Source organism: Pleurodeles waltl, chromosome 5 (genome assembly GCF_031143425.1).
Source record: "Pleurodeles waltl isolate 20211129_DDA chromosome 5, aPleWal1.hap1.20221129, whole genome shotgun sequence".
In the NCBI taxonomy this organism is placed as follows: domain Eukaryota; kingdom Metazoa; phylum Chordata; class Amphibia; order Caudata; family Salamandridae; genus Pleurodeles; species Pleurodeles waltl.
The window spans coordinates 1,519,462,442-1,519,489,010 of NC_090444.1; positions in this window are offsets into that span (position 1 = coordinate 1,519,462,442).

The window sequence follows — 26,569 nt, forward strand, 5'->3', positions numbered from 1 at the left end:
ACATTGGTTGTGCAGCGGTGGGATAAGTGCTTTGAGACTACTTACCACTCTAGTCATTGTACTTTTCATAAGAGAAAAATATACAAAACAAGTTCAGTGTATATACACATAACCAAAAAGTTTTGCATTTCCTCTTTTCACTCTTTTCTAAGTGCTGAAAAGTACTTCTAACTTTCGAAAAATTTCTAAAAAGTTTAAAAAGTTTTTTTCTCTGTCTTTCTAAAAGCTCTGACAAACTTTTTTTCCTTTTTCTATCACTTTAACTCTTTCTAAAAATTTCTGGCACAGGCCAAAATGTTGATCTGTCCAAACTTGCATATGACCACCTTAGCTGGAAAGGAGGAAGGAGTCTCTGTGTAGAAAGAGGTTTGAGTGTAGGGAAGAATCCTTCCTTGGAATTGTTACTTAACATGCTTAGAGAACAAGATAAGGTTAAAAGTGCCCCATCTGTTGAAAAAGTAGCTAATGGTTCCCAATCTGATACAGGGACTCCCCCAGGAAAAGATTCAGGAAAGAAACTTCCAAGCCTGCCCATTACTAGACAGTCTAGCATAGTTGGTACTGATGTTGAGTCACACCATACAGATAGTGTTGTCTCACATCATAGCAAGAGCATTAATTCTCATCACAGTAGAAATTATGTTTCTGTTAACCAAGCTGTTAGGGTGCCCTCTGTAAGGGACAGGTCTCCTTCTGTCCATTCTCATCATACTTCTGTTTCAAGACATGTCCCTCCCACCCACCCTGATGACATATTGTTAGAAAGGGAGCTCAATAGATTGAGAGTGGAACAAACCAGACTGAAGCTCAAGAAGCAACAGCTGGATTTGGATAGACAGACTTTAGAAGTAGAGAAGGAGAGACAGAAACTGGGTTTAGAAACCCATGGTGGCAGCAGCAGTATTCCCCATAGTCATCCTGCAAAAGAGCATGATTCCAGGAATCTGCACAAGATAGTTCCCCCTTATAAGGAGGGGGATGACATTAACAAGTGGTTTGCTGCACTTGAGAGGGCCTGTGCTGTACAGGATGTCCCTCAAAGGCAGTGGGCTGCTATCCTATGGCTATCATTTAGTGGAAAAGGTAGGGATAGGCTCTTTACTGTAAAAGAAAATGAAGCTAATGATTACAAAGTTCTTAAGAATGCACTCCTGGATGGTTATGGCTTAACCACTGAACAATACAGGATAAAGTTCAGAGAGACCAAAAAGGAGTCTTCACAAGACTGGGTTGATTTCATTGACCATTCAGTGAAGGCCTTGGAGGGGTGGTTACATGGCAGTAAAGTTACTGATTATGACAGCCTGTATAACTTGATCATGAGAGAGCATATTCTTAATAATTGTGTGTCTGATTTGTGGCACCAGTACTTGGTGGACTCTGATCTGACCTCTCCCCAAGAATTGGGAAAGAAGGCAGACAAATGGGTCAGAACAAGGGTGAACAGAAAAGTTCATACAGGGGGTGACAAAGATGGCAACAAGAAGAAGGATGGTACGTCTTCTGACAAGGGTGGGGACAAATCTAAAAATGAGTCTTCATCAGGCCCACAAAAACACTCTGGTGGGGGTGGTGGGGGTGGTGGGCCCAAATCCTCTTCTAATCAAAACAAGGAAAAGAAACCATGGTGCTATTTATGTAAAATAAAAGGCCATTGGACAACAGATCCCAGTTGTCCAAAGAAAAGCACCAAGCCTCCTACCACTACAACCCCTACTGCTACACCTAGTGTCCCTACTAATAGCAGTGGTGGTGGGAGTAAACCTACTAATAGCCAATCCAAGGGAGTAGCTGGGCTCACTATTGGTAACTTAGTTGGGGTTGGTCTGGTTAGGGAGACCACAGAGGCTATATTAGTCTCTGAGGGGGCTATTGATTTAGCCACCTTAGTTGCTTGTCCCCTTAATATGGATAAGTACAAGCAGCTACCCCTAATAAATAGTGTTGAGGTTCAGGCCTACAGGGACACTGGGGCCAGTGTGACTATGGTCATAGAGAAACTGGTCCACCCTGAACAACACCTACTTGGTCACCAGTACCAAGTAAACGATGCTCACAACAATACACTTAGCCACCCCATGGCTGTTGTTAATCTCAACTGGGGGAGGGGTTACTGGTCCAAAGAAAGTTGTGGTAGCCACAGATTTACCTGTAGACTGTCTACTAGGAAATGATTTGGAGACATCAGCTTGGTCAGATGTGGAGTTGGAGGCCCATGCAGCAATGCTGGGCATCCCAGGGCATATTTTCGCTTTAACCAGGGCTCAGGCCAAAAAGCAAAAATGACAGGGAAGCTTGGATCCTGGAACAATGGACCAAGTGCTCCCTAAAGCTAGGGCTAGTACAAGCAAACCACTTCCTACTATCCCTCCCTCTACAGTGGATTCAACTTCTGAGGAAGAAGAATTTCCACCCTGTGCATAACCTACACCAGAGGAGCTGGAAGCAGACACTGCTGAGCTTTTGGGTGAAGGGGGGCCTGCCAGGGAGGAGCTGAGTGTGGCACAGCAGACCTGTCCCACACTAGAGGGTCTAAGACAGCAAGCTGTCAAACAGGCTAATGGGGATGTCAGTGACTCTCACAGAGTTTACTGGGAGGACAATCTCTTGTACACTGAAGCAAGGGATCCTAAACCTGGAACTGCCAGGAGGTTAGTGATTCCTCAGGAGTACAGAAAGTTCCTCCTAACTCTAGCCCACAACATTCCCCTAGCTGGACACCTGGGACAAATGAAAACTTGGGACAGACTTGTCCCCTTGTTTCATTGGCCTAGGATGTCTGAGGACACAAAGGAATTTTGTAAGTCCTGTGAAACCTGTCAAGCCAGTGGCAAGACAGGTGGCACTCCAAAGGCACCCCTTATTCCACTGCCTGTGGTTGGGGTTCCCTTTGAAAGGGTAGGGGTTGACATAGTTGGCCCCCTTGACCCTCCTACTGCTTCAGGCAATAGGTTTATCTTGGTGGTAGTGGACCATGCCACAAGATATCCTGAAGCAATTCCTTTAAGGACCACTACAGCACCTGCAGTGGCAAAGGCCCTCCTGGGAATATTTTCTAGGGTGGGCTTCCCAAAGGAAGTAGTATCAGACAGGGGAAGCAATTTCATGTCTGCATACTTAAAGGCCATGTGGAAGGAGTGTGGTGTGACTTACAAGTTCACTACACCCTATCATCCACAAACAAATGGACTGGTGGAGAGATTTAACAAAACTCTCAAAGGCATGATTATGGGTCTCCCTGAAAAACTCCGCAGGAGATGGGATATCCTGTTACCATGCCTCCTTTTTGCCTACAGGGAGGTACCCCAGAAAGGAGTGGGCTTCAGCCCCTTTGAACTCCTCTTTGGTCACCCTGTTAGGGGTCCACTAACACTTGTCAAGGAGGGTTGGGAACAACCTTTAAAAGCTCCAAAGCAAGATATTGTGGACTATGTACTTGGCCTCAGATCAAGGATGGCTGAGTATATGAAAAAGGCCAGTAAAAACCTTCAGGCCAGCCAAGAGCTCCAGAAGCAATGGCATGATCAGAAGGCTGTTCTGGTTCAGTACAAACCAGGGCAGAAAGTGTGGGTCTTGGAGCCTGTGGCCCCAAGAGCACTCCAAGATAAATGGAGTGGTCCTCACACAATTGTTGAGAAAAAGGGTGAAGTCACCTATTTAGTTGACTTAGGCACTGCCAGGAGTCCCCTTAGGGTGCTCCATGTCAACCGCCTGAAACCCTACTATGACAGGGCTGATCTCACCCTGCTCATGGCAACTGATGAGGGACAGGAAGAAGACAGTGATCCTCTACCTGATCTCTTCTCTTCCACAGAACAAGATGCTCTTGTGGAAGGTGTAGTTTTGGCTGATTGTCTTACTGCTGAGCAGAAAGACCATTGCATAAATCTCCTGGGTCAGTTTTCTGAACTCTTCTCTACTGTGCCAGGTACCACTTCTTGGTGTGAGCACACTATAGATACTGGAGACAGTTTACCTGTCAAAAGTAAGATCTATAGGCAGCCTGACCATGTCAGGGACTGCATAAAGCAAGAGGTGCAGAAAATGCTAGAACTAGGAGTGGTTGAGCACTCTGAAAGTCCATGGGCTTCTCCTGTGGTACTTGTACCAAAACCCCATTCCAAAGATGGAAAGAAGGAAATGCGGTTTTGTGTAGACTACAGAGGTCTCAACCAGGTAACCAGAACTGATGCTCACCCTATACCCAGGGCAGATGAGCTCATAGATACACTGGCATCTGCCAAGTATCTAAGCACTTTTGATTTGACTGCAGGGTATTGGCAGATCAAATTATCAGAAGATGCTAAACCTAAAACTGCATTTTCAACCATTGGAGGCCATTACCAGTTTACTGTAATGCCTTTTGGATTGAAAAATGCACCTGCCACTTTTCAGAGGTTGGTGAACACAGTCCTGCAAGGACTGGAAGCTTTCAGTGCAGCATATTTGGACGATATAGCTGTCTTTAGCTCCAGCTGGGATGATCCCCTGGTCCACCTATGGAAAGTTTTGGAGGCCCTGCAAAAGGCAGGCCTCACTATCAAGGCTTCAAAGTGCCAGATAGGGCAGGGTAAGGTGGTTTATCTGGGACACCTTGTTGGTGGGGAACAGATTGCACCACTTCAGGGGAAAATCCAAACAAGTATTGATTGGGTTCCCCCTACCACTCAGACTCAGGTGAGAGCCTTCCTAGGCCTCACTGGGTATTATAGGAGGTTCATTAAGAACTATGGCTCCATTGCAGCCCCTCTTAATGACCTCACATCCAAGAAAATGCCTAAAAAGGTATTATGGACAGCAAACTGTCAGAAAGCTTTTGAGGAGCTGAAGCAGGCCATGTGCTCTGCACCTGTCCTGAAAAGCCCTTGTTACTCTAAAAAATTCTATGTCCAAACTGATGCATCTGAATTAGGAGTAGGGGCAGTCCTATCACAACTTAATTCTGAGGGCCAGGATCAACCTGTTGCTTTTATTAGTAGGAGGTTGACCCCTAGAGAAAAGCGTTGGTCTGCCATAGAGAGGGAGGCCTTTGCTGTGGTCTGGGCTCTGAAGAAGTTGAGGCCATACCTGTTTGGCACTCACTTCATTGTTCAGACAGACCACAAACCTCTACTTTGGCTAAAACAAATGAAAGGTGAAAATCCTAAATTGTTGAGGTGGTCCATATCCCTACAGGGAATGGACTATACAGTGGAACATAGACCTGGGAGTAGCCACTCCAATGCAGATGGACTCTCCAGATATTTCCACTTAGACAATGAAGACTCATCAGGTCATGGCTAGTCTTATTGTCCTTCGTTTGGGGGGGGTTGTGTAGGAAAGTACCATCTTGCCTGGCATGTAACCCCCATTTTTCACTGTATATATGTTGTTTTAGTTGTATGTGTCACTGGGACCCTGTCATCCAGGGCCCCAGTGCTCATAAGTGTGCCTGAATGTGTTACCTGTGTAGTGACTAACTGTCTCACTGAGGCTCTGCTAATCAGAACCTCAGTGGTTATGCTCTCTCATTTCTTTCAAATTGTCACTAACAGGCTAGTGACCAATTTTACCAATTTACATTGGCTTACTGGAACACTCTTATAATTCCCTAGTATATGGTACTGAGGTACCCAGGGTATTGGGGTTCCAGGAGATCCCTATGGGCTGCAGCATTTATTTTGCCACCCATAGGGAGCTCTAACAATTCTTACACAGGCCTGCCACTGCAGCCTGAGTGAAATAACGTCCACGTTATTTCACAGCCATTTTACACTGCACTTAAGTAACTTATAAGTCACCTATATGTCTAGCCTTTACCTGGTAAAGGTTAGGTGCAAAGTTACTTAGTGTGAGGGCACCCTGGCACTAGCCAAGGTGCCCCCACATTGTTCAGGGCCAATTCCCCGGACTTTGTGAGTGCGGGGACACCATTACACGCGTGCACTACATATAGGTCACTACCCATATGTAGCTTCACAATGGTAACTCCGAATATGGCCATGTAACATGTCTATGATCATGGAATTGCCCCCTCTATGCCATCCTGGCATAGTTGGCACAATCCCATGATCCCAGTGGTCTGTAGCACAGACCCTGGTACTGCCAAACTGCCTTTCCCGGGGTTTCACTGCAGCTGCTGCTACTGCCAACCCCTCAGACAGGCATCTGCCCTCCTGGGGTCCAGCCAGGCCTGGCCCAGGATGGCAGAACAAAGAACTTCCTCTGAGAGAGGGTGTGACACCCTCTCCCTTTGGAAAATGGTGTGAAGGTGGGGGAGGAGTAGCCTCCTCCAGCCTCTGGAAATGCTTTCTTGGGCACAGATGTGCCCAATTCTGCATAAGCCAGTCTACACCGGTTCAGGGGACCCCTTAGCCCTGCTCTGGCGCGAAACTGGACAAAGGAAAGGGGAGTGACCACTCCCCTGACCTGCACCTCCCCTGGGAGGTGTCCAGAGCTCCTCCAGTGTGCTCCAGACCTCTGCCATCCTGGAAACAGAGGTGCTGCTGGCACACTGGACTGCTCTGAGTGGCCAGTGCCACCAGGTGACGTCAGAGACTCCTTCTGATAGGCTCCTTCAGGTGTTGCTAGCCTATCCTCTCTCCTAGGTAGCCAAACCCTCTTTTCTGGCTATTTAGGGTCTCTGTCTCTGGGGAAACTTTAGATAACCAATGCAAGAGCTCATCCGAGTTCCTCTGCATCTCTCTCTTCACCTTCTGCCAAGGAATCGACTGCTGACCGCGCTGGAAGCCTGCAAAACTGCAACATAGTAGCAAAGACGACTACTTCAACTCTGTAACGCTGATCCTGCCGCCTTCTTGACTGTTTTCCTGGTGGTGCATGCTGTGGGGGTAGTCTGCCTCCTCTCTGCACTAGAAGCTCCGAAGAAATCTCCCGTGGGTCGACGGAATCGTCCCCCTGCAACCGCAGGCACCAAAAAACTGCATCACCGGTACCTTGGGTCTCCTCTCAGCACAACGAGCGAGGTCCCTTGAATCCAGCAACTCTGTCCAAGTGACTCCCACAGTCCAGTGACTCTTCAGTCCAAGTTTGGTGGAGGTAAGTCCTTGCCTCCCCACGCCAGACTGCATTGTTGTAAACCGCGACTTTTGCAGCTACTCCGGCCTCCGTGCACTTCCGGCGGAAATCCTTTGTGCACAGTCCAGCCTGGGTCCACGGCACTCTAACCTGCATTGCACGACCTCCTAAGTTGTTCTCCGGCGACGTGGGACTTCTTTGTGCGACTTCGGGTGAGCACCATTTCACGCATCCTCGTAGTGCCTGTTTCTGGCACTTCTCCGGGAGCTACCTGCTGCTGAGAGGGCTCCTTGTCTTGCTTGATGTTTCCTCTCTCTCCTGACGCAATTTGCAACATCCTGATCCTTCCTGGGCCACAGCAGCATCCAAAAACGCTTACCGTACGATTTGCAGCTAGCAAGGCTTGTTGGCGGTCTTTCGGCGGGTAACTTCTGCACAACTCTCCACGGCGAGAGAAATCCGTCCACCAAAGGGGAAGTCTCTAGCCCTTTTTGTTCCTGCAGAAACCTCAGCTTCTTCTGTCCAGTAGAAGCTTCTTTGCACCCACAGCTGGCATTTCCTGGGCATCTGCCCATCTCCGACTTGCTTGTGACTTTTGGACTTGGTCCGCTTGTTCCACAGGTACCCTAGATTGGAAATCCATCGTTGTTGCATTGTTGGTTTGTGTCTTTCCTGCATTATTCCCCTATCACGACTTCTTTGTCCTTTGGGGAACTCTAGTGCACTTTGCACTCACTTTTCAGGGTCTTGGGGTGGGCTATTTTTCTAACCCTCACTATTTTCTAATAGTCCCAGCGACCCTCTACAAGGTCACATAGGTTTGGGGTCCATTCGTGGTTCGCATTCCACTTTTGGAGTATATGGTTTGTGTTGCCCCTATCCCTATGTGTCCCCATTGCATCCTATTGTAACTATACATTGTTTGCACTGTTTTCTAAGACTATTACTGCATATTTTGGTATTGTGTATATATATCTTGTGTATATTTCCTATCCTCTCACTGAGGGTACACTCTGAGATACTTTGGCATATTGTCATAAAAATAAAGTACCTTTATTTTTAGTAAAACTGTGTATTGTGTTTTCTTATGATATTGTGCATATGACACTAAGTGGTACTGTAGGAGCTTCACTTGTCTCCTAGTTCAGCCTAAGCTGCTCTGCTAAGCTACCATTATCTATCAGCCTATGCTGCTAGACACCCTATACACTAATAAGGGATAACTGGGCCTGGTGCAAGGTGCAAGTACCCCTAGGTACTCACTACAAGCCAGTCCAGCCTCCTACAGGTGGTGCTGGGAACTCCTCGGCACGGGTGTACGATCTGCTGATGGACTCTGGTTCTGTCCTTGTTACACTGCTCTTGTAGAGCGGTGTGTGGCTATGCTGGGAAGAGCTTCTTGGTTAGACTGAGCGCTGTGAATGACAGTTTCCAGGTGTAAGCAGTAAAGGTTGACAAAGCCACTCGGGTTGAGTTTGAAAGTAGCGAGCTGCAAATTTGGACATAAGCCACTTGGGATGAAGTTGAAAGCGGGCAGCACAGGAAAGCAGGGCCACTCCGGGCTGGTCACAGATGCGAGCGGTGTACTTTTACAAAAAGCTGCTCAGGTTGAAATTGAAAGTGAGAGGCAAAGGAAAGCAAGGCTGTTCTGAGCAGGTTACAGATGCTAGCAGCGAAGTTTGACAAAAGCTGCTCAAGTTGAAGTTGAAGGTGAGTGCAAAGGAAAGCAGGGTTTCACCGGACAGGTTACAGATGCAAGCAGTGAAGATGGCAGAAGCTGCTCGGGTTGAATTTGAAGGTGAGTGGCAAAGGAAAGCAGGACCGCTCCAGGCAGTTTACTGACATGAGCAGCAGAATTTGGCAAAAGCCGCTCAGTTGAAGTTGATGGTGACTGGCAAAGGAAAGCAGTGCCACACCAGGCAGGTTACAGTCGTGAGCAGCGAAGTTTGGAAAAAGCTTCTCAAGTTGAAATTGAAAACAAGCGGCAAAGGAAAGCAGAAACTGCTCGAAATCACTCTGGGTTTGGAGGATGGGTCTTGGGGTACTGGGCAGAGATCACAGGCAACAGGGTGGCACAGCAAAGCAGGGTAGCAGTTCCTCAGAGCACTCAATCCTGGCAGAGTGGCAATCCTGGCGCACAGCAGTTTTTGCTCCAGCAGCATTTTCTTGAGTGCAATACCTAGTTCCTGTGTAATTCCACCATCTAGTGTGTGGCAGAATTATTTTTCTGTTGGCGCACGCGAGGCTTTGTTGGCTCACCAAGACTCTGTTAAAGCTTTTAAGGCTCCATTATCAAGTGCTTGCGAGCGGGAACGACATTTCTCCGCCTGCTGTTATGGCTTCCGGTCATCAAAGAGCCTCCCGGCACTGTTTTGTGCTGCCCACCACCATGAACAATTGTGTCTCTGATTCTCAAGTAGACTTTCAACTTGAGAAGCAAGTGAATCAACTTGGAAATACATTTTCAAGGTAAAATTCTACTCCAATGGACTCTAATGGACAGTTCAAGTTGTTTTTAGTGCAAAAAGTATATTTTATATAAAAAAATTGTTTTACAGGAAGGAAGTGTCCCAAAGACTAAACTCATTCTTCATGTCCAAAAGGCTCTTTCCAGTTCTTTGTATGTTTCCTGGTCATTTGTCATTTGAATTTCAATGTGAAATAATCACTCTTTGTCTGCTGAGTATACTATTGGATTCTAAAGACTTTGTTTTTGTGACATCACAACAAGCAAGTTCAAAAACTTTTGGACAATACAGATGATAGAGGGCATGCACCATTATTTCATTTGTACTTTGGTTCAATTTTAAAAATTTATTGTGGTGGTTGGCCTGGAGTTACAGCAGGGCCCTAGTAATTTTTCATTTCAGTTTTTTTTTTGTTATGATAGAAAAAGGTTGCACAGTTAAGTACACTTTCCCCATGCTCATTAATTTGGCACTATTCATTTTCTACCATGTCGCCTAGTCTACCCATGGGCCATCAGCCAGTACTAACCATTGAGTGTATGAAAACACTTTTTCTGTGGTACATGTTACATCTATGATTATTTAGGCCAGGGATGGCATTTAATTAAATCATTTTTTTGTATTTCACATTTTTTTCCTGCAAAAAGTGTATTTTTGTGGGTTTAATATGATTTCATGCCTTGGGAAGATGTTTGTTGTTACCTTTCCTCCTTTGTTTGGATAGTGTGTGTGTGTGTGTGTGTGTGTGTGTGCCATAGGCCATCAAGTTGTGTTAGTTCTCCAGTTCTCCATGCCATGTGTCCAGCGGCTATTTTGTGTAGTTAGTGTCCATCCATAGGCCTGCATGTTTTCACTGTTGTCCATGCCTCCTTGCTTGTTGTTATTGTTGTTCGACCATGTGGCCAGTGGACATTTCATATAGGCAGCCAGTGTGCTTTTGCTATAGGCCTACATGTGTTCTTTGTTTTCCATGCCTCCTTGCTTGCTGTTGCTGTTGATTGATTATGTGTCCAGCGGCCATATTCAGACAGCAACCTAGTTTATTGGTATTCCTTTTTCAAGTTATCAAAGCCATTTTTTCCCTGATAATAGTTTAATGTGCTTGAGGATCATTGTACTATTTATATAAACTGTGTGCATAATATTCTATGCATTTTGTCAAATTTTCCTGTAACTCCTTACCTCCCAATGGAATTCTAGCAGTCCCTAGTGATACACCAACATTTATTTTTTTAAAGTTTTTCCCACACCCTTTGCCTGCCATAGGCACATAGCAGCATTCATATTTTAAGGTTTATTCCATTTTCCCACTCACCCCTTCCTACCATACATGTACGCACATTCCTTAGATCAGTGGTCTTCAAACTTCTTAAAGCCCTGCCCTCTAGGTGTAAAAAAAATCATTGCCCTCTCAATTTTTCACAATTATTCTGTTAAAGTGGCAATGCTTAAATATGTATAACCATCTTTAAATATCGCTGTTAAGTTCTGTTACCCCTTTTGCCTTTTGCACATACTCCCAGTCAGGATATACATGACAAAAGATGTCACCTGTGGCCCATTACAAAGTGCCTACTGCTGCTTATTGTTTGCACTTAAAACAAAGCATGATGCTTCTCTTTACCAGAGTCTGGCACCACATCTGGGACCATCGACGGTTCCCTGGTGGGCCTTCCCCCAGTTTGAAGACCTCTGCTTTAGATGAAGCAAACAGTTCTGTATTTTGTTATCCTGATTGAAATATTATGTTATGGTGTGGATTGGAATCAATACACTATTTTTTTTAATTAATTATTTGGGATAACCTTACTAAATTATATTGTCTGTACTATGAATAACTCAAATTGCAAGAACACCATGTTTCATTAAAAGTTTATCTTGTCTGTTTGCTTTTAGGTGCCCAAGAGATATCACCCACAGCACCGCCAGACAGAAGGCTGGCACAAAATGATGTGACCTTAGCATGTTACTTCTCTGCTTCCATTTATGCAGCTATATTCTAAATGACAGAGCTTGAAGATGGCCCCAAAGAAAGTGGCCAGTGAGGGGGAAAACAAGGAGTAGATTGCAATTAGTGGCTTGCCGTCCTCCTCTTTTTTAAGGAAACGTTTTCTGCCTGCTGCACTATCCTCTAGGCAGAAAGCTGGGAGCAGTAATGGCACATCAAAGATGGTACCACACCAACCTCACTTCAAGCCCATCGATCTCAGCGAGGCAGCCACTGTATTCATGGTAATGAGCTCTGAGTCTGAATTGGCATTCTGAATTGGCATTGTCTCATCCACAAACTAGAAGCCAATCATCCCAGGAAACCGAACAAAGTGGACAGCAGCAGGAACCACATCCAGAGCCAGCAATAGTTCTCCCTAAGTTAGCGGCAGAATAGGAGGTTGAACTTCCCGCTGAGCAAGATGTAACTCTTCCTGAATCATTGGCCTACCGAACTCCAGTAAGAAAAAGAAAGGGCACTCCACCATCTTCTCCAAATCCTTACCCCCTGATGATTTGGACAAGGATTGTACCCTGCCTGAGTCTGACACCCACAATGTCATGGAATCTGGATCAGAGGACACAAACATTGCTCCTCCTATTCAACCAGCTCAAAGGAATGTGACACTGGTTCCAGTATCATCACCACCTTTGGCTTCAATATTTGTAAGGCCCCTGCAGAGACCTGAATCCACTCCTACCTCAGTAGAAGTACGCACTGCAGAGAGGCAATCATCGACACACCCATCTACCTCCAATTCTTTTGGGCATTGGCAGTGACTCCAGTGGCACAATAAACAAGTTCTCCTTCCCAGTTTGGGACTTCTTTACAATTAGCAAACAGGAGGATAACATTTCAATATGATCCATTTGCCATGCAAGTGTTAATCGATGTACGCCTAGTTGATACTATGGTACTTGAGGCCAAACCACACATATGAAAAATCAAATGTAGGAAGAGCACCTTAGAAAAATTGCTGCAGATGGTGGTGGTGATAAAAGAGGGGATTCAGCTCCGATCACAGTCGGAGGTGATGATGAAGAAGAGAGAGACAGCTTTCCACAAAGCAGCCCTGCCCCCCGCAGTGTGCTAGCAGCATCACCTGCATCAGCAACCTCGAAATGGCTCATATGAGGACACCACCACATACAGTGACAACTACCCCAAGACACACATTGAGTCTACCAGCTCCTGGTCCTCTCTGGAAGATGCCTGCATCAGTTTCACCCAAAAAAAAAAAAAATATATAAGCATTATTATGGCCATGGGGGCCCTATGACCACAAACATCCAATAGCACATTTGTAAAACAGGAAGCTGGCTAAAATGTTAATGCTGGACAGCCTCCCTTTTTTTGTGTGTCAGAAGTGGGATGTTTAGAAATTGTGGCCGTCATCTGCCCGAAATGGAAGGTTCCCAGCTGGACCTATTTTGCCAGAGTTGCTGTTCCAGCACTCCATCATGAAGTGTTGAAAATGGTTGGACAAGCTTTGCAGCAGTGTGCTGAACAAACTATCAACCTCACAACAGACATGTGGGTCAGTTCTCAAGCAACTGATTACATGTGTATCACTGCACACTGGACCTCTTTGGTGGAGGTTAGGCAACAGCTATATGCAGGTCTCAGCACTCAAGAAATGTTAAGGGTGTTTGGTGGCATGCAACAGTAGCAATGTTTGCCATGGAAAAATCCATACAGCAGCAAACATCTTTGAAGACTTAAACAGTAAGGTGTTTCAATGGCTGTGACCTAGAGGTCTCAGAATTGGATTTGTTGTCTCTGACACTGGCAGTAATATAGTCAAGGCCATGGCAATGGTGGATATTTCAGGGTCCCATGTTTCGCACATTGCATCAACCTGATTGTGAAGGACTTTCTCAAAAACGAAGATATAGGGGGTCATTCCCGGGAGCCGGCGAATGACCGCACCGCGGTCAAAAGACCGCGGCGGCCATTCTGGCTTTCCCGCGGGGCCGGCGGGCGACCGCCAGAAGGCCGCCCGCCGGTCCAGCGGGAAACCCCCTTCTACGAGGATGCCGGCTCCGAATGGAGCCGGCGGAGTCGAAGGGGTGCAATGGGTGCAGTGGCACCCATCGCGATTGTCAGTGTCTGCTTTGCAGACACTGAAAATCTTAGTGGGGCCCTGTTAGGGGGCCCCTGCAGCGCCCATGCCAGTGGCATGGGCACTGCAGGGGCCCCCAGGGGCCCCACAACACCCGTTACCGCCATCCTGTTCCTGGCGGTGAAAACCGCCAGGAACAGGATGGCGGTAAGGGGGTCGGAATCCCCATGGCGGCGCTGCAAGCAGCGCCGCCATGGAGGATTCCCTGGGCCAGGGGTAAACCGGCAGTTAAACCGCCGGTTGCCCTTTTCTGACCGCGGCGACGGTGCTTCCGTCATTTTAGCCCTGGAGGTCGCCGACCGCCAGGGTTAGAATGACCCCCATAGTGAGCAATGTCCTGACCACCTGCATATGAATCTGCCCTCATTTCAGTCATTCTTTTAAAGCCCAGAAGCAGTTGAGGATCATCAAGTGTACCAAAAGAGTACCGGGTAAAGCCTTAATACAGAAGGTGCCAACACATTGGAGCTCAACCTATTGTATATTACATCATCTGTTTGAACAGTACAGATTGATCACCAACTACGTCCTTGGAAGAGGAGGGGATGCAACTGGGAAAAGCATGACCATGGAGGTGGACAATTGTACCCTAGTCAAATACCTGACACAAATGCTATTGCAGTTTGAGGTTTTCACACAGGAAATCAGCAAAGTGGACAGTATAATGAGCCAAGCTAGATGATTGTTGCATCTGCTACAGGACCAGGTAAAAAAGGTGTTGCAAAGATTACTGGTGAGAACAGAAACAGAGAAGCGCATGAGTTTGTTGAGAGCTTAATCCTTTGCTTGGCTGTTATTACAATGCTGCAAAGAGAGATTGTGTCCCTCAAAGAGTACATCTGTGCTACAATACTTGAACCACAGTACAAAAAAATACTAGTCACTTTTGTTCCCTTTTCAGAAGTGGATGTTTCACTATACAATACGTGAATTGTTGATCATGCGACAAACCTGTAAGGGGAACGGCTGGACATTAGAGACCCAGACAAAAGGTCTGGTGTGCAGCCGTCAACCGCTAGAGAGGGCAGTGGTGTTGTCTCATAGCAGCCGACACCAGCAAGAGCCCCACCTAAATACCAGCAACAGGCGAATGAAACCCAACCTCTGCAATGTCTTGGTTTCAAGTGGCAGTGCTTAAGTCAAGTGCAGATGTGAAGGCAACAAGGCAACAGAAGCCGTGCAAATGGCAGCACCAATGACCATTTAGAGCATGGTCCAAGACTATCTGGGTGACCCAGAAGAGGTCTACATGGACCAAAATCCATTGGTCTATTGGGATATATACCGATGGCCAGAGCTCAGCAGGCTGACAATGAAGTATCTGGCTTGTCCAATAGCCAAAGTGTCTGCTGAGCATGTGTTCAGTGCTGCTGATTCAATTGTCACAGTTAGAAGGACCAGTCACTCTCCTTAAAATGTGGAGAAATTGACCATGATTAAAATGAACCATCTCTTCATAGCACACAATAGCACTGTTTCTGAAACACCACAGGAGGAGGATAAGGGTGATTGATCATACTGAAGTGCATTAGCTGACCAACTTTTGCATGAATCCCCTGAGTTTGAGGATGAACTCCACTCCCCTAACTGAGTAGGCCACCATAGAACTTGTGTCAAATTGCTTTGCCCAAAAATAATGAATATAGCTACAGGAACATCATTTTGTGTCTAACTTGTGCAGTCTAATCGTATATTCGTCTTGTATGTCCATACTGATGTTGGACCAGTGTGCAGTGAAGAAACCTACCCTTTCCCTTCAAGGACATTGGAGACAATGCCTGTCTCCATCCCATGCCTATCCTTCTTCTTCATTCCCTAGCAGGACTGCCTAGTAAATATAATTTATTTTATAAGACTGCCAATATGTTGGTTCCGTGGAAAACAGAGGAGATATAATGCAACAATTGTGTACCACCATGCTTGGTTGGGAACAGGTAACTATTGCATGAATGATTGATATAATATTGAGTGAGTGTGAGTGATGATTCATGTGGTGGCAGACAGCGAGTGAGAAAGTTCAACTGTGATTTTGCCTGAAGGTGATTGACCACTCCTTGCTGTACTTTTTACCTGTTTTCTCAGAGACCAAACCAGTGAATTTAGTTAAAAAATTCATATCTATACAAAATGCTCAAATTATTTTTCTCCTTCACCAACAGCAGTACACTACAGCTCCATCCGTCTTAATCTCATTTGGGTCAGCAGTAGGACTGGTTTGTTACTCAGAGTCTGGATGGGACTATCTCATCCACCAAAATAAACAAGTTCTCCACTTTGAGGGGAAGCCAACATGATGAGGATGACTTCAAGAGGCTTACTCAACCCTGTGGACTGGATAAAAGGTGTGTTGATTTGGGAAATGCTTAGTAGTGTGCTGGTTCAAATAAATGTCAAACTCCTTTATTATGTGGTTGTGGTCGGGCGGCTGTAACTAGAGACAGACATGTGATGTCACATCATCACATGATGGATGCACTCGGCTAAATGTTATGACAGTTGTGAGACTGATTAGCCACATACAGGCAGCGACTTATCTGGGAATGGTTGTACAATTGTTCTCACTTCTCAGTTAATCACACATGAGGCATAATAAATGATTGCAGCAGCCTATGCTCTTGCTCTCTCTCTTGGTTCCCCTCTCCTTCCTTCTCTTTGGCTCTACAATATTGTTCCTGTTTTACAACGCACAGGTCTTTTTTCTCATGCACAGAAGACAAAAGCTCTATAACACTCCTGCTTACCTTACTGGACCAGTCCAGCCAGGTACCCAAGATGGACATTCTGAGAAGAATACAGATGCACCACCCTGTTTGGCATTTATATACAGTATCACTTTTCTTATAACAATCATAATTTTTGGAACTGTGTTAGTTTAATCTTCCATAATTTGAATTGTTCCAACATAAATGACAGAACATTTACATATTACTTGGGTCTCTGGGGCAGAAGGACTGTACCATAACAAATATTGTTGTTCTGTAGTGTTTGTCTTTGTCACACCTTTCCTCAACTCCCTGTTTCCATCCATTCATCAAACCTCTAACTCTCTTCCCCCAGGCGGTGTAATATATTGAGATGTGACTTATGAATTTAAACCACAGGTGGATCACATGAATGTGGTGAAAGTGACAACAACTCACTGTGGAATCTTCTCTGACCTGTGCAATAGCCCATGCCAGCCCCACTTACCCACCCACACATAATAGTCATGTATAACACCATTTATCAACATAATAATTCATTCCACTCCTCCTGAATCAAGGGTTTCTTAAGGTTAATTTTAGTTGTTTACATAAATTAATTAAATAACTTCTACTTGCTATTACTGCTAGTATCAGAATGGGTCTTCCTTGTGTCATGGTAGTAGTTTGGTCTCAGTCTTTGATACCTTATGCTATAAATAACCAACTAATTCTGTGATGCATAATCCTTCTGATTAATCCTATATTTGGAGTTTACCTAGAAAGGAATTGGACCTTGCTTGTGATGTCTTGTCTTCCCTGTTAGTGTGCTAGCCTTCTACTATTATCACCACCATTAAAAAGATACCTTGAAATGATTGAAAGAGGTCATCACTTCATTTATTCAGGTAAGAGAACTAAGAAGTGGAGTGTTCTGGTTTAATTATTATATAGTAACCTCTACCAAAGATTACATTTTTTATGTGTATAACTTATCACAAGGAAAGATAAGCATAGGCATACGTGCTAGTGGTCTTTATAGTTACAGCGGGTAGTAGGATTAGGGTATAACTAACTGGTATACACACTTAATTAAGTGACTCGGTGCTGAAAAAGTGCCAAATGTTAAAATCCTCAAGCAAAAAGACAGACCTTGTCTGTGTAGCTCCCACTTTGTTACTGGGGTATTGTTTGGGTATGAGTAAAGTACTTAACCTAGCAATTAAATTATTATATCAAAGGGCCTTCAGAATCAGCCAGGGAATGTCTAGGGGAAAAGTCAATGAATAGTAATGTGACTGATCAGAGGGCAGCTTTTTGTCAATTAAGGCTGTGCTAAAAGCAGCATAAAGACAAAAGACATGAATAAACAATTACTATTTATTTTTTAACAAATAAAAACCCACCCTCTCTACCCATAACAGGCCCACCCATCCTCAAACAAATAAACACCACCCCAACCAATGTCCAACAATGACCAAACAATCCAAAATAAAGTCCAAAATTGCCTCAACTACCTCTCCACCCAAAACAAAAGTTGCTCCCACCAAAGAAAATATATTTAAAAAAGGCCTGGTGGGCATTGATGCAGATGTGGACGATTGGCAATTCACGGCAAAGCAGCACCAGCTCCCATAGGATGCAGTGGACGAGGTGCTGGATAATGAGGAGAGAGGGCAGCAGTGGTGGATCCTGACTGTCGGCAGTGCTGTAGATGATTTGGCTGGGATGGAGGAACTGAAGGCAGGCTGGAGGTACTGAGGGCTGTCGCAAATGCCTCTGCTTCCTCCGCTGCCACAGTGCCAAGAGCCAGTGATATTTGGCTTAGATGGCCTCCATCTGGTGGTACAACAGGTGGACTTTTATCTGTTGCAGCAGGAGTAGCTATATCAAGAAAGAAAAAAAAGAAAAAAGACAAATTGTAAATGATGCTCAGTGCAAACCCTTGTTTACATAGTAACACCACAGAACAATATTGCTAATCCCCTAGGGCCATTGCATATTTTGATGTCATTAGTCACAGGGCAATGTTTGCCCCATACATGCATCACCTAAAGCACAGATAGCAAGGAACAAAACCCAGAAAACCACCATAGTAAAAAGGCCCATATTTATACTTTTTTTTGCGCCACATTTGTGTCATTTACAAACTTACAAAATATAATTGTATTTTGTAAGTTTCCACGGCTTTTGCATCAAATAGGGACGCAAACGTGGTGTAAACAAAGTATAAGAATGGGCCAACGTGTTTTTTCATTTAAACGATTTCATAGTAAATACTAAACATACACTTTGTCGTAAAAATAATAATTACCTCTCATTAAGGACTAAGGCATATATGTAGCACAACTAAAATTATTCTAGTCTTGTTGTGCAACAATGGAGGCTTGCTAGCTTTGGGTCTGGCACTCACCATAGTCTGCAGCTAGAGTAGCTGTAATGGGCAATTCTCTTAATTTAATTTCAGTGGCCCTGCTTTTCTCTGACTGCCTTTCAATCCTAACCTGACTCCAAAGAGACGCATGAATAATTATATTACTTTGTCACACACTTCACATATATAAATACAGATATCCTGTCTACCACAAGTAGAAAGTGGAAAAAAAGATGCACTGCAGTACAGGAAAGGGAGCAGGATATATATTTTATTTTCCACTTTCACCACAGATTATCCTATCCGCTACACTCTAAATCAGGCACTTAATCCCACTTTACTCCTGTCAGCGCGTCAGACCTTAATAAGTAAACTCACAAGGGGACGCAAATAGGTTGATTAACCTTTTGACTAATTTATGAAGTTCTGACCATAGTTCCAGTACATAATCAATAATCAATACACAATAATTAATAAACATTAGTAATCAACAAAATCAATAATCAATGGAGTCAGTAAATGTAACGCACCATGACCATGAATGACCACACCTTTAGTAAAGTTTAGTATTTTTATTTCCTTTATATTAACAATGCTAAAGTCATGTAGATTAATCTCAAGATCAAATGAAACACACATAAGAACAATACTGGGTGAAAGAAACACAATCTAATCAAAGCTCGAATCACTACACATTCTAGTGCTACAATGCATATCAATAGCAGAGTCAGCTGCAACAAAGTAATGACGTACATATAATTCAGCAAGATAGCTCCTAAATCATTGGTCCCTTGAAATGTGTCAGTCTATTTGAGTACCCTGTTCTAAACATCAGATTTGCATCAGCATGTTGGGCTTCATGCAAAACAATTTGGAAAACACAAATTTAGAAAAATATCTAACTAAGGATCTAATATAACAGTGCAGTTGGTACCTAGAAAGAAAAGGCATAAAATGCATAACAGTCACATTTCATCATATCTACCTATCCACGATATGAGTCAGCAAGCAGAATCAGTATTCGTCCTTCGGTCATCAATCGATCGGCAAAGCATCAGGCTCTTAGTCAGAGAGTATGAGCCCAATGACAGAATGAATCTCAAATCTCTCCTAAAGTCTCTTCTTCTCCCAAAGTCACTCTGGATCTGCCTAATGTTGCTATATCAAAGTCACCTAAACTATCCCCCAACTCCCTATTTGTCAGTCAATCATACGTTTATACTCTACCCAATAATATTTCTATGCCAAATCTATGTATTCTATTATGTCATTCTTCTCATGAAATCGATTGTTTCACTTAACGGTGTCCTCATCATCCAGCTCATCAAGTAACAATATTGTTGCATTTTCAGCTCCAGCCAGTGTTTTCATTGTTCGCGTCCTGGGAACGTACTTTTCACACGCATTACAAACGATTTCTTACTCTAGCGTGAACATCATCTCATGTTAGTCTGTTCTCACAAAAAGCTTCTGTCAAGCACTTTTAACAAGACAATTGACATTTCACAGTTTAGTTCACTCTGCCAGCATTTCTTTTAAGCGCTAAGAAATACAGCTCCTGCATGAGGCCTGGCAAAACTAGGCCAAGACACTCGCTAAGTTAAGGCCTACAATTCAGAAGCTAAAGCATACTTCATAACCCTTAACATGGCATATTACTACATTAGTCTAGTAAATTTTCAATATTTCAAAAGTATTAATAATCAATTAGTACATTTCTTGAACACTGGTGGCCATTCTCCAAGGTCACATTTCAAAAGCGTGCATTATTTTTCTCTACGTAATTAAATTTCTACAAAATTCATTATTCAGATTACATAAACACTCATTAATAATTTCTAATTAAAACACCTGCTTCAGCAATCCCTCCTCTGATGACTAAATGTGTCTTCACACTAATTACCACCCACAACTTTTATAGTTCAATTTCTACAAACTGTTGTCTTCTCCTTTAATTTTCCCTGTAAATTCTGTCCCTCTTCTTTTCTTCCCTCTGATTATTCTTAAACCTTTTCAATTTCATTCTTGTGCATAATTTACATAATCCCCATTTCCCAATTAGACAAACCATGATAATTAATATTCCCTGTAATATCTTCAATAAAACCCAATTCTAAATGTTGCTGAGCCAATTTCCCACTGAAGCAAACCCTTTGCCAATTTTTCCAAAAAACACCTGGTTCTTACAGTTCTTTCAAATCAGTACTTGCTTTAGTCAGATTAGTAAGTAAGTCTCTCATCTCTTTACCATTGTCAGGAATATACAAGCAACAATGCCTAGAATTAATCATTCTATAGACTCTGCCATCCTTCGCTAAAAGAATGTCTAAAGCAAGACAATTTTGAAGATTCATAGCTCTATCCGCAGCTTATTCATAATCTATCAGGAGTATAGCCCATGAAAAATGTGTCAGCATGTTGTCCACAATAGTAGACAACTTTTGAATCTTGATCGAATTCAGGATGACTCTTACTGAAGGAATCACTGCACCAAATGTATCTCCCACTATCGCAGAAGAGGACTCCCTCCTCTGTCTCTTATGATGTAATTCAGTCAATTTTGGAAACGTTTTCAAATCCTCCATCTGGTTAATCTTTGGGAAAACTATCCCCAAATAACATGCCCCATACCATCCTCTTGGAAGACGGTAATAAGCATTAAGTCCACAAATATAATATATTCCTGGAATCGCAGGGTCCTGCCCAGTCAACATAAATGTCAATTTCCTCTAAAACAAAAAAACATGCCTGCATTCACTTGTGCCCACAAATAAAATGTCAGTGCACGATTTAGGCCTGTATATACAAAGCTTCCCTGTGTGTAGTGCATCTAAAGCTGCTTCAGCACTCCCTGGCCTCGCCGTCCACCACAAATATTTTCAACAAATACCTTCACTTGGCATTAAGGAAACAGTTACTCTACTGCAAAGTAAGTTGGAAGGAGTGAGCTAGGTAGAGGCTTTGCTGTAGAATAGTGGGGTGTTACAGATCATCGTGTGCTAAGCTTTTGCTTAGTCAGTCACTGTGGTTGACGAATGAAGAAAGGGGAGGGAGACTTAAATCTGTCAGGGAAGCCATGAAACATATATACATAAATCACTTGGCCAGAAAAATGAGGCACATGCCTAGAATGGATTTTTCAATTTCTTAGTAGGCTAGGACAGAACTTAGGAAATAAATGAATAATGGTGTGAAGTGCTAGTAGGAGGTGCCTGAGCGGGAAACCCAACTTGTTTTCAGTTTGTAATTGCATTTAAAGCTTCATAATGCTGCATTAGCTGAAGCAGACACACAATGCACAGCCAATACTGCACTGCTGAACTGAACCGTGATGTAGTTGGGTCACAACTGGCACAATGCCATGGGCAGGGAGGTGATAATGGTGGGTGGGATAGCTATCTCGCTTAACAAATACAGTATACTGAATTTGTCAATAAGTAAGCTATGTCACTTACCGACACCACTCATCCCTGCTACCGCTTGGACGCCTCCCCCTCCAATCTCCTGGGGCTCCTCTGTCACACTGAGACTGCTGGATCTGTACTGCTGGTCTGTGCGGCTCAAAAGAAATTGCACATTTTAGATACCAGACTTGTCGCCTAAGTAATTATTATTATTTTTGAACAAGGTACCACAGAAATACCTCACTACAGTTTGGTTAGAGTTATTTTATTGAAACTATCACATTGGGAGGTTTGTCAGTTGAAAAGGCAGGACGTCAAGCCAACTAAAAGCTCTTCTTAATGGAGGGACAGAAGTATGATAAGTCTGAGTCACTAAAGCGCAATGAAGGGGTGGAATGGTCAATGAAGAACATGTGGTCTTGGTTGGAAAAAGCAGTGTGATCTCAAACTTTACTTTCCGGTCATGCTGCACTGTCATAGAAACTGCTGGTGTACTAAATAAGTGAATGATATGACAATATTGGGGGGTCCATGACCATGGCCACCCTCTTGCTTCGACTGTTTGTGCATGAGCAAGAAATCCTTCTCAACAAACATGTGAGGTAAATAATATCTTATTTGGACCTCCAATCTTCACAGTACCAAAAATATATTCTCTTACTGTACCACAAGACATATAAGGGGAGGTGGAAAGCTTGCTAAAAAAAATGAAAAAAACACATACAGGATGAAGTCAGCTACAGAAACATGAAATATATTAAAAAGGAAAATGCAGGGATAAAGAGAATTTAACAAACCTTAGTTAGAGGAGTTAAAAAAGGAGACAGTATAAAATATAATAATCAACACAAAATTATTCTAATGTGGGAAGAGGATATATAATAATCACAGGATTTACTGGGGCCTGCAGAATCATCAGCAATGGCACTGGTGGTGGTTCCACCTGCTGCAGAAATGGTGATGGCAGCCCCTTTACGCTGCTGTGATGCGCTCTTGCCCTTGGGTGCTTATGCAAGAAATAAAGAAGAGAAAACATAGATTAGTGGTGCTGGTAATCTCCAAAAAACTATGCTGAGAGGCTGGCACAGTATTATTGCACTTTTCTAAATCAGATTACCTAATACCCTATTCCTAATTTCCTAAATCTACCACCTATTCACAATTTCCTAAACTACATTTGGAACTACTAATGCATTGCAGCAAATGATCTTTGCTTCTCCACCCCCTTTGATGGGCCAACTCCATCTCCCTTTTCGATGCATACTACACATCACTGGGAGATTGGGACTACATTTGCTACATAAAGAAAGGCACAGAGAATGCTAACTCTCTGATATACTACTATCAATATCTTAGTGACAGAGGAGTCTGCATCCCTTTTCCAATTATTAGCCCAAGTGAGCACAGAAGAGTATAAGTAGGTAGCGCCTAGCACGTGGCTAGCTGAAGCTGGATCAGATATTATTCGCAACGTAACCTAGCTTACTTCTAAAGGTGAGCAGCATGCACTTTGGAAAAATATTAGCATTTTTGGAAAACAAAAAATACAGATTACTCACAAAGCCCGCAGCCTCGACAGCCAGGCCGAGCAGGTCCTATTCATGATCTATTAGGTCCACCCAATGGTACATAGGTTACTGTGTGGTATGCTGCACCCCTGTGGTATGGTGCAAGCACCGACACACTCTCCCCAACAGCAGCCTATGCTCCCGCAGGGCGCAGCTTCTACCAGGCTTGCTGCTTGTTGCCAGCATGGGGGTAACACGGGACTCCAGAAAAAAAACCAAGTGCAATCACCTCCGCCTCTGTAAAATGGGATGGGGTTGCACCCCTGCACGGCAATGGCAGCCACAAGGTGTGCGACTTGCACTCACTGTTGCTGCTGCATTGGCACAGCTGCTTGCTCCCTGTTCTGCCATGGTGCTGGGAGAAAAATAAAAGAAGTACAACAAAAGTAAAGCAGAAGGGAAGAGCTAAATGAAGCAGAGCACAAGGAAGAAAAGGAAAGCAAAAAGAGTACAAAAAGTCACAAAAAAGTAAATAAAAAATGTAAAATACACACACAGAAAGACACACCCTGATAAAAATAGAAGTAAATTGGGGTGGATGAGTGGGATATGGGATGGATTAGCACTGATTAAGAGGAAGGCCCAGCAACATGCACAGAAAACTGAAAGCAGACAAAAGAAAACCGCATGGTGCCATTCATGCTGATTTTCCGTGTGCATTCTCCCACCCATTCGCAGAGTTATGTGGAACCCCGTAGAGTTTTTTTGGAACACCGCGGAATTCCCCAGGGCAAAACTCCACGAATTCCTCCCAGGCCTAACAATAATTATTAAAAGTTTGTTCGGGGCAATGGGGGAATGGGATACTGAACTATGTAGCTAATGCACATAATGTATATGTGATATGAAAAATAAACCGATAATTATGAACAGCACTATTTTATTTCAATTGCATTCGATATTCCCTAGAGGTTTATTTTAATCAGGAATTGCAGATCTGTTCATTGTATGTGTACGAACGACGCAACAGAAACGTGATGATTGACTTTGACATTCATACTCTATTGGCACTATAGTTGTGGGTAAGGTAAGTTAAGCAAGTTGAAAGTTAAATAACTATTATCAATAGATTAAACAAGGAGACAGTGCACGCCTTTGGAAATGGCGCAATTGGGCATAGACATTTATACTTTTTTAGCGCCGCATTTGCGTCATTTTTTACGCAAAAGCGGCACACACTTAGGGGCATATTTATACTCTGTTTGCGCCGGAATTGCGTCATTTTTTTTTACGCAATTCCGACGCAAAACTAACTCCATATTTATACTTTGGCGTTAGACGCGTCTAGCGCCAAAGTCCATGGAGTTTGCGTAATTTTTTAGCGTGGACACCTACTTTGCGTTAATGATATGCAAGGTAGGCGTTCCCGTCTAAAAAATTGACTCCGAGGTATGTGCGCCGTATTTACACTCCCGGGCAAAACTCACGCCCGGGAGTGGGCGGGTAAAAAAAAATGACATCCAGCCGCTTTTGCGCCGTTTTTTAGCGCCTGGTCAGGGCAGGCGTTAAGGGACCTGTGGGCTCGGAAGGAGCCCAGAGGTGCCCTCCCATGCCCCCAGGGACACCCCCTGTCACCCTTGCCCACCCCAGGAGGACACCCAAGGCTGGAGGGACCCATCCCAGGGACATTAAGGTAAGTTCAGGCAAGTATTTTTTTTTATTTTTTGTGTGGCATGGGGGGCCTGATTTGTGCCCCCCTACATGCCCCTATGCCCAATGACCATGCCCAGGGGACATAAGTCCCCTGGGCATGGCCATTGGGCAAGGGGGCATGACTCCTGTCTTTGCTAAGACAGGAGTCATTTCAATGGGGGTTGGGAGTCGAAAAAAATGGCGCAAATCGGGTTGAGGCGAAAAATTTGACTCAGCCTGACTTGCCCCATTTTTTGGCGCCCAAGCTCCATATCCCCCTACGCCGGCGCTGCCTGGTGTACGTCATTTTTTTTCACGCACACCAGGCAGCGCCGGCGGCTAACGCCGGCTAACGTCATTGATTAAATACGGCGCCCGCATGGCGCTTCAGAATAGCGTTAGCCGGCGCTAATTTTTTTGACGCAAAACTGCGTTAGCGCAGTTTTGCGTCAAAAAGTATAAATATGGCCCTTACAACATACAGTTGTATTTTGTAAGTGTGCGCCGCTTTTGCGTCAAAAAGCGGCGCAAATGCGGCGCTAAAAAAGTTTAAATAGGGGAGCCTAAGGCCCATATTTATACTTTTTGACGCTAAACTGCGCTAACGCAGTTTAGCGTCAAAAAGTTTTGCGCCGTCTAACGCCATTCTGAAGCGCCATGCGGGCGCCGTATTTATGGAATGGCGTTAGACGGCGCAATCAGACCGGCGCTGCCTGGTTTGCGTGGGAAGAAACCACGTAGACCAGACAGCGCCGGCGTAGGGGGAAAATGGCGCATGGGCGTCTTAAAATGGGGCAAGTCAGGTTACGTCGAAAAAATCGTCTTAACCCGACTTGCGCCATTTTTTAACGACGCCCATCCCCCATCAACATGACTCCTATCATTGGAAAGATAGGAGTCATGCCCCCTTGCCCAATGGCCATGCCCAGGGGACTTCTGTCCCCTGGGCATGGTCATTGGGCATAGTGGCATGTAGGGGGGCACAAATAAGGCCCCCCTATGCCACCAAAATAAAATATAAAAAATAAAAAATAAAACTTACCTGAACTTACCTGAATGTCCCTGGGGTGGGTCCCTCCATCCTTGGGGGTCCTCCTGGGGTGGGCAAGGGTGGCAGGGGGGGTCCCTGGGGGCATGGGAGGGCACCTGTGGGCTCATTTTGAGCCCACAGGCCCCTTAACGCCTGCCCTGAGCAGGCGTTAAAAAGTGGCGCAAATGCGCCGTTTTTAGCCACGCCAACTCCCGGGCGTCTCTTTTGCCCGGGAGTATAAATACCACGTAAAGGCCTGGGAGTCATTTTTTAGACGGGAACG